This window comes from Ruditapes philippinarum, unplaced genomic scaffold (genome assembly GCF_026571515.1).
Source record: "Ruditapes philippinarum isolate M1 unplaced genomic scaffold, ASM2657151v2 ctg33_1_1_1_1, whole genome shotgun sequence".
Taxonomy (NCBI): Eukaryota; Metazoa; Mollusca; class Bivalvia; order Venerida; family Veneridae; genus Ruditapes; species Ruditapes philippinarum.
The window spans coordinates 754,239-763,088 of record NW_026864681.1 but is presented as its reverse complement, the minus strand read 5'-3'; positions in this window follow the sequence as shown (position 1 = coordinate 763,088).

Sequence of the window (8,850 nt, the reverse complement as noted above, 5' to 3'; positions counted from 1 at the left end):
AGTTGGTGAGTAAGTTGGTGAGTGAGTTGGTGCGTGAGTGAGTTGATGAGTGAGTTGATGAGTGAGTTGGTGAGTGAGTGAGTGAGTTGGTGAGTAAGTGAGTGAGTTGATGAGTGAGTTGGCGAGTGAGTTGGTGAGTGAGTTGGTGAGTGAGTTGATGAGTGAGTTGATGAGTGAGTTGATGAGTGAGTTGATGAGTGAGTGAGTGAGTGAGTTGATGAATGAGTTGGGGATTGAGTGAGTGAGTGAGTGAGTGAGTTGGTGAGTGAGTGAGATGGTGAGTGAGTGAGTGGTGAGTGAGTGAGTGAGTTGATGAGTGAGTTGATGAGTGAGTGAGTGAGTGTGTGTGTGTGTGAATGAGTGAGTGGGTGAGTTGGTGAGTGAGTGAGATGGTGAGTGAGTGAGTGAGTGAGTTGGTGAGTGAGTTGATGAGTGAGTTGATGAGTGATCAGTTGGTGAGTGAGTGAGTGAGTGAGTGAGTGAGTGAGTGAGTGAGTGTGTGTGTGAGTGAGTGAGTGAGTGAGTGAGTGAGTGAGTGAGTGAGTGAGTGAGTGAGTGAGTGAGTGAGTGAGTGAGTGAGTGAGTGAGTGAGTGAGTGAGTGAGTGAGTGAGTGAGTGAGTGAGTGAGTGAGATAAGAAAGAAGCATACAAAGACGAATATGTCAGTAGTTAAGTTAGTAAGAAGGGAAATGAATAATCATTTCTAATCATTATTTTGACATTTTAATACATTTTGAGCCGTTGCTAGGAGACGTGACGATTGCACATCTTACACACTGAGCTTGTTTTAGATATAACTATGAAAATGAGAATTGTTTATGTATATATTTTTTGTATACATAAAATTATTCATAAACGTAAAAATAGGTCATATTCATAAAAACGATCTATTTCTTTTAAATCAATGAATTAAATATATATACATGTAGTACATGTAAATTACTTTAGGCAAATCGTAAAAATTATTAATTTATCGAAGGGTTATAGTTAGCGTTAACGTGTTGTAATTAAAGTGGGGATAATACAGCAACTAGATATATACGTATATTCTATAGCGGTTGTCTCTCTTTGCTCATAATGATCACTACTGAAATTTATGAATGCTATTTTCAACGTCTATACGTTTGCATGTAATAAGGCCATGTTAAATTTGTAAGTGTCGATAAATTTCCGATGATTAAAAATAAAAAACAAAGCATGAAAAACGTGTCGAAACAATATTATATCGCTAATTTCAAACTTAAACAATAACTGTTTTTATCATACAAATTTTAAAAATGTCAAAATATATCTTTTGCAAAATATTTCAACTTAATAATGCGCTAGTTTCTTTTGTGTTTTATTTTTGTTTGCTTGTTCATCCTCCCTCTTTTCTATTTATTTTATTAATTATGCTCTCATCGAAGGAATGAGGGTATAATGCTTTTCACATGTCGGTCGGTCTGTCCGTAGACCAAACCGTTTACTACCTATAACTAAGGAACACCTCGGCCTTGGAACTTCAACTTGATATTTAGATTAGTCATGACCAACGGATGAACACTTTTGTTTTTGGGTCACAAGGTCAAAGATCAATGTTATATTGGCTTTTATGTCAATACGGTTTCCGACAAATAACTCGAAAACTCATGGGCACTTTGTCCTCAAACTTCACAGGTGCATGAGTCTAGGCCGGTAAATTCCATCGACCTTGTATGTCAAAATGGTTTCCGACCAAGAACTCGACAACCCATGGGCCCTTAAACTTCACAGATACATTGGTCTTGGCCAGTAAAAGACCTTTATTGATTTTGTGTTGCTGTGTTAAAGGTCAGGGTCACATTGACCATGTAATGGTAAAGGTCTTAGTATGCCAAAACGGTTTCAAACCAATAACCCAACACACATAGGCCCTTGGACCTCAAACTTTACAGAAGCCTTGATCTTAGGCAGTAGATGAGCCCTTTTGACATTTTTTAGTCAAATGTCGTATAACTAATTATCTGTCATAAGGAAGGCATACAGTGTTCACAGTAAATTTCCTGTATATATATAATAAGTGCTAATTATAAAATCGCCACACACAGCCTTTAAGGTCACAATGACCTAGTCATGACCAGCAGATAACCCCTACTGAATTAGGGGTCACCTGGTCAATAGGGAAAGTCACAATGACCTGGCCACGTGACTAATTGGCACATATCACATATCTATTTACCTTTGACTACCTTGTAATACATGGGCTATTGCGATTTATTAAAACCATTCTAGATGTGCAAATGTTTGATCTGATAAAAGTATGGTTTTTATATCTGAATCTGTTTCTTGTATTTGACTCGCATGGATTTAGCAAGGTCATGATCAAAGTCAAATATTATTAAATAGATCATGGTATTCTCAAAATAATATTTTTTCTCGAACCATAATTTCAAGCATGACGTTACGATATTTAGACAGATCAAAGTGAGGATTATCTTCCTGTTGGGTTGTATAAATTTGTGTATTGGATACATTCATTAAATATATAGCAAAAAATGTCAAAGTAGGTATATGATAATTTAAAATATCTGTAAACTATTATCAGAAATGAATTGTGCCTATGATTATTGAAATGTGCCTGTTCTCTGATTACGTAATCATCTAATAACAAGCTCGCGTTGATAGTAACACGATCACTGCTGAGCGGCTTATTCGTTAAGCTGTTGGTATTAGGCGTTACCATCATGAGCAAGGCGGGAGTATTATCTGTTTTCGTGATATGAAAATCAATTTACGGCGGAGTTTGTATCAATAAGGATTTGTTGATTCTTAAACGGTGTTCTGTCAGGGCAAGTGCGTTTTCTCTGAGAACGAAATGCGCGAAGTTTTGACAGAACGATGGGGACAGTAGAACCTAATGAACCGCCGTAATTACATCCTAATGATATTTTTCCATATTGTTTTTACCCCAAAAATATTACATGAACTATGAACATTATAATTATGAAGTATGGTGCCAAAGATAGTCTTAACTAAGATTTGATAATAATCAGTTGTTTAAGAAGTTCAGCGCAAAGTCCTGGTACTTTGAGTTATCCCACATGCTCCCATTTAAACTTTGTTGAAACACTTTCTGTTACATTTAATCTTCAATCGTGTTGTAAGTTTGTTGCGGACAAAGAAGTTATAGTTATTGTAATGATCAGAACTGACATTAGCCAGGTTTTGTTATTCTCATTTCAAGTATAAGTACATTTTTTGGTACTTTTTTAAAATTTCTATAAAGACGAGTTGATGGTGACCAAATATAAAGGTTCCTTACAACCACATTAAAGTTGATTGGTCTATAAGAGGCACATTTTTTTCAGAAGTATTTCAAATAATTGATAAAAGGCAATAAAATGTATCATTTGGATATTCATATAAAATATGGCTAAACAACATTAATAAAGTACTATGTGATTTAATACAAAAATGTAATATAGTGAATAATAATATTGTAATCTAGAACAAATTATTAACTGATGTATGAATACATGTAATACTCGATCATGATTCTGACACTTGCCAACAAAAGTCATATGTAACTCTTTCGAAGTTTGGCCTTAAGTCTAATACTTTAACTAAATACTATCAACATAATTATTATTATATAACATACCTTCTATAACAGACCAATTCACTTTAAGTAAAAATGACAAGATATTTCAAATATACTTAAAATATAAATATACTTGACTTTGTTTTTGATCATATATGATAATATATAAGACAAGCACTGCATTCCACATATAACAATAATCCTATACATTTGCAGGTGAACGTTCTTCTTGTAGGAAAATTTTGAAAATATATAAATGAATGAATGAACAATGTAGACCACAACGATATTCCGGGTTTTAGTATTGCCAATAAAGCTGAGGGACAAGCTGTTAAACTTGGCCTGCAATTTCGTGAAAATAATATCACAATGCACATGCTTTTTACATAAAGTTATTAAACACAAATATAACAACATATTTGTTTACTTGATTTTTACGAATCAAAATAAGACTAATTAACACAACATGACATTAACTGCTAATAATAACAGCTCCTTCCATAGGCCAAAATATAAAGCATTCCATAATAGACGACGCCGCTCACCGGCGTCGCCAATAATTAAATTTTGTTTATTTATTTATGCCTCATCTATGTACACACTGTATATACAAACAGTAACATAAAACATGTACACGGCCTTCTATATAAGAATTATAAGACAATACAAGACAAGTTTACATTCAATTCTTTAGGCTAAAAACCCATGAAGACACGCATAGCATAATATCATGACAGACAGTGACATATAACAAAATTTACTAAACAAAGCATTTATGCATTTTAAAGTGAATTGAGAAGGTCGCATGGAATAACTATATGTAAATACATTGGATAGAAACAATCAACAGTATTCTTAAACATTAAATAACATTATCTATATCAACAGAAAAAAATATACTAAAGCGTCAAACATGCAACGTCTTTCGAAGTAGAGAGGCACATATGACACATATTTTGTAAAATAATTCGAACTTATTTTCCTCTATTTCTTACCTTTTAACAAAACGAAAAATAAAGGTCAATTTACTAACTACCAACATATTATCAAAGAAAAATCGTAAAAATACAATCGAGATACGAATAGCTAAAACAGCTGATATAAGAGACTAGAGAATCGAACTCACAAGAAACTACTTGTCATGTTCTATATAAAGAAATCATTTTTATTTAATTGTCCTTTTCGTTATGAGAAGGGGGTCGGAGCTGTCATGCCTTGATTACTTTCATAATTTAAGTTAATTACTTCTCAAACGAAAGATAAATTGCTTTGGATTCCCACAAAAATCAAGACTATGTTAATGTTTGATACGATACCGCTTTACATTTATAAATCATGGAAATGAGAAATTTGCCATATTAAGTACAACAATTCATAAATATTAAAATAATTTTATTTGTTATTGCATTCAACAACATTTGACGGTGCTTAACAGTGCAATAACCTGGAGATGTGAATTTTATTTGACATATGTAAGGGCTGTTCGTACATCAATGAGATTTGTGCTAGGTTTAATTACAGAAATTATCTAATTAAATGACAGGTTATGTATTTGCTGTGGTTTATCAAGTACAAGTGCACAACTATTAACGGTATTTATGGTTTCAATTATCGTAGAGCCATCAGCGATGTCTTATATTCCCTGTTATATGGGTTAAGTATGAAGTCAACAAGTTTAAAATGCGCTACATCTTTCTTTATAAATTGAGATTAAGTAGCAAATATAGATAACGAACAGCTTTCATGTGGATATAGAGTTAGACATTAAATCGTAGACATGACAAATAGTGTTACCTAAACGTTCATTATAATTACAGAAGCACTTTGAAAAACAAAGTGCTTGACCTTCATTGTGACCTTGAATGTTAATAATACAAGTGAACTTTAAGAGTACTCGAATCAAATTATTTCATAAAGGGTAAATCAATTTATTCCGCCTGTTGAATAGCCTGCGTATTCGAGATAGGGTTAAAATATACAAATGGAATGTAAATATGTTTAAATGTCCTCATTATGTAGCGTTGACACACTTTTTGTGTAGTTATTAGCGGCAGGGGGTAGAAGTAAAAGCGTTAGACAGGGCTGGAATTTTAATATTGCATGTTAAAAATGTAACAGATAAAGCATACATTTTAACACATATTTCGTTGTAATAAGGTTTATTAAACAATTTTGTAATTACCATTACCACACGTAAAATAACAAATTATTGTCTGTATTTTAAATAATAGTAAAAATAAATGATTACAGTGCAGTTTTTTCTCTTGTTCAGTAAAATTTTAAAAGAAATACAAATAAATTATAAAAGAATAAAAATCAAGCAGTAGAAGTAAACACTTAATGAATTATGTAATATTTAAAGATATTCTTAATCACGGTCCTTAAAATTATATGAAAATGCTTTTTCATACAAAAATTTTCAGGGAAAAAAAGATTTTCAAAACAATGCAGATCATTCAATTTTAAGCTGCTATTTTATTATATTTGTTTGTTATCATATTTTATATTTTATGGGATATGAAAACGCATGTGACGAATCATTACATAGTAAAATTTTGAAATAATGTACTTTTACACATTTTCTAAATCTCTCCCATAAATTTAGTTTAATTGAATACACCTGCACAACAATGAATAATGTGTTATTATTCGTTAAGCCACATTTGCCAGCGTTTGTTTGATAGACGTATCTTAATTCAACACTTCAAAACAATTCAATATGATATCATTTAAAATCATCGTAAAACAAGGCGTTAACCTGCCTCATATATATTTAATTAGATTCATTAGCATCAAGTCTAAAATCCTAGTGTATTCGACTTAATTGAACTGATTTAATTGCAATTAAGTCATTCATGGTCCATAAAAAGTACACTTTGGTGTATTATTCAAGTACAAGATTTAGTAAAGCTTTTAGAAATATATCGTACAATTATTAGATATGTGACAGTGAATTATGTTGTTTTCACGCTCATATACACATTAAATTTGATGTAATAATGCGGTATGCATTCACTTGTGACATTGAAATAAGGGAAATAATGTTCAAAATAAAATGAACAGTTTTAGTTCATCAAGTATGAAACGGACCAGATAACATTTTAAAATCTTTAAAATATTAAAATATAAATAAGGTATGATATGATATAAATATACATACACATTGCTTTGTAGTCGGTTTTTCAATTATTCTTTTTATAAAATGAATATCAATACAAATGAAGTGATAATATTATAAAATTTAAACGTTTAACAATAACAATAAAAAAAACTATATTGTTTTATTTGTCGTCGAGCGGCTGTACTGTTGAACTTGTAACTTTTGTTAAAATCAGCAAAGTCAAATCGTCCTCGTGTACCCATCATATTGCCGGTGGTTTTTGTTATCCTAACAAAAAGACATTTAACCCTGGGTGAGTGCACATCGATTAAACGTCTTTTCAACACATTTTCTTAGTGCTAAAATTAACATATTTCAAAGAAAAACATAATTAATAACCACTGTGGGTCTCCTCCGCTTACAAATTAGTATAATTTGAAAATAAATATCTCAATTATCTTAATTATATTATATTGAATCTTAAAAGTTGGTATTCTACGATTATATTGATCCTTCTTTTGGTATGTCCCTATCTATGTAGAGTACATTTTGTGTTGTTTTGTTCGTAAATGAGGAATAGAAAGCTATCTTTTATAAAATTCTTGTGTTTCCTTGGAAAGTACAATGTTACAGAATTTGAACATGAACTTGGTCCGTAGTATATATGTCGTTTCATGGACTGTTTAATGGACCACTTGGTTTCGCATCATAAATATGTTGTCAAACTTTTGGACTGAATGACTGAATTGTATACATCTCTATGTCTAGTATCGGTTTGGCCTCTTGAAATTTGTAATTTATTTAAAAGGGTTATAACTCACTTCCGATCTGTTTTTACTTTCTAAATATGGATAAATATTGCTAGGCTGAGAAAAACAAATGTACTGTAAGGTTTAAAAGTTTTAAAAGGTATATATACTTTATGAATACAAAGTATTTAAACATTCAAAAATTAAACGTAGACATACGTATTTTGTATGTAGGATCAAACTTGGAGGTTATCAAAGACGTTTAAAAGTTTACTTTTATAGTTTGTTTTTACACGCCACGGGAAGTATTCTCCTGATGCGCAATCTATATTAGCACTGGGAAATATGTTTAAGTTTTTTTCGGACAGAACACTTGGTGATTCTTTACCTGCTTGTCGTACTATAGTTTTGGTCAATTCAACATTTTACAGTACAACTATGAACAGTATCAACTGTTCTGAATCATACTGCCTGCTTAGTGTTTAACTCTTTTATAAACATTGACAGTGAATAATATGCTTTCTAAAGATGAAAAGCTACTGTGCACGAGTTTTTAACGGAGAATTTTGACATTAATGCAAAAGAGAACATCGATAGATATATACGTATATATTTGTTTGATTATATTTATTAAAATGAATATGACGAAAAAATATAAAAAAGTAAAAAAAGGCTTGATAACAAAGGTCTACAAAAAGCGCAAAAGGTGTATGAATGTAATTTTAGCGATTCAGAACTTATTCTTTTACTGGTCAATATAATTGATGATAAAATGTCATATTCAAGAAGCTACTAGAAATTTTGAAAACATGGAGGTGTTTTTTTTTAAAAAAGTTTTTACGAAAGCTGGGTGATTTACTTATCTTTTTGGCTGATGACTGTCATTACTTTTACACATTGCATTGCAGTTATTCCTCGTAAAGTACTTAAATATGTCAAAATGTCATCAAAAGTAGTTTTGCATGTAGAAGTAAGTGGTAATGTTAGACTTTTATGAATGTAACCAAAAGTTAAAGAGACGATATTTTGTGATCGGAAAATTTGAAGTAAGTTTTAACGTTTTGATTACGTTTGTAATTTAAGTTATTATTCAATTTCAGCTTTGTTTTATAATGTCGGAATTGTAAGCGAAAATAAAAGTAAAATACCACATGGGGGCAATTTTTTTAAAACGTGGTCTCTTCATTGAAAAGAGTGACATAATATTTTGATTACATTCACTGTTAAATTATTAGACATTATTTTTACGGATAAATCAGTAATCCAGTCAAAAGCGTAATATAATATATATTATTAAATTTCAAACGTTGTTTTTTTACGAGTACTTAAGAATTTATGTTATTATTGCAGTAGGAGAGAGTAATGATGCCATTGTGAGGAGTGGTACAAGAAACGACAAGCGTTTGAATGACTTAACATGTACACATATTTCCCAAAAAAGA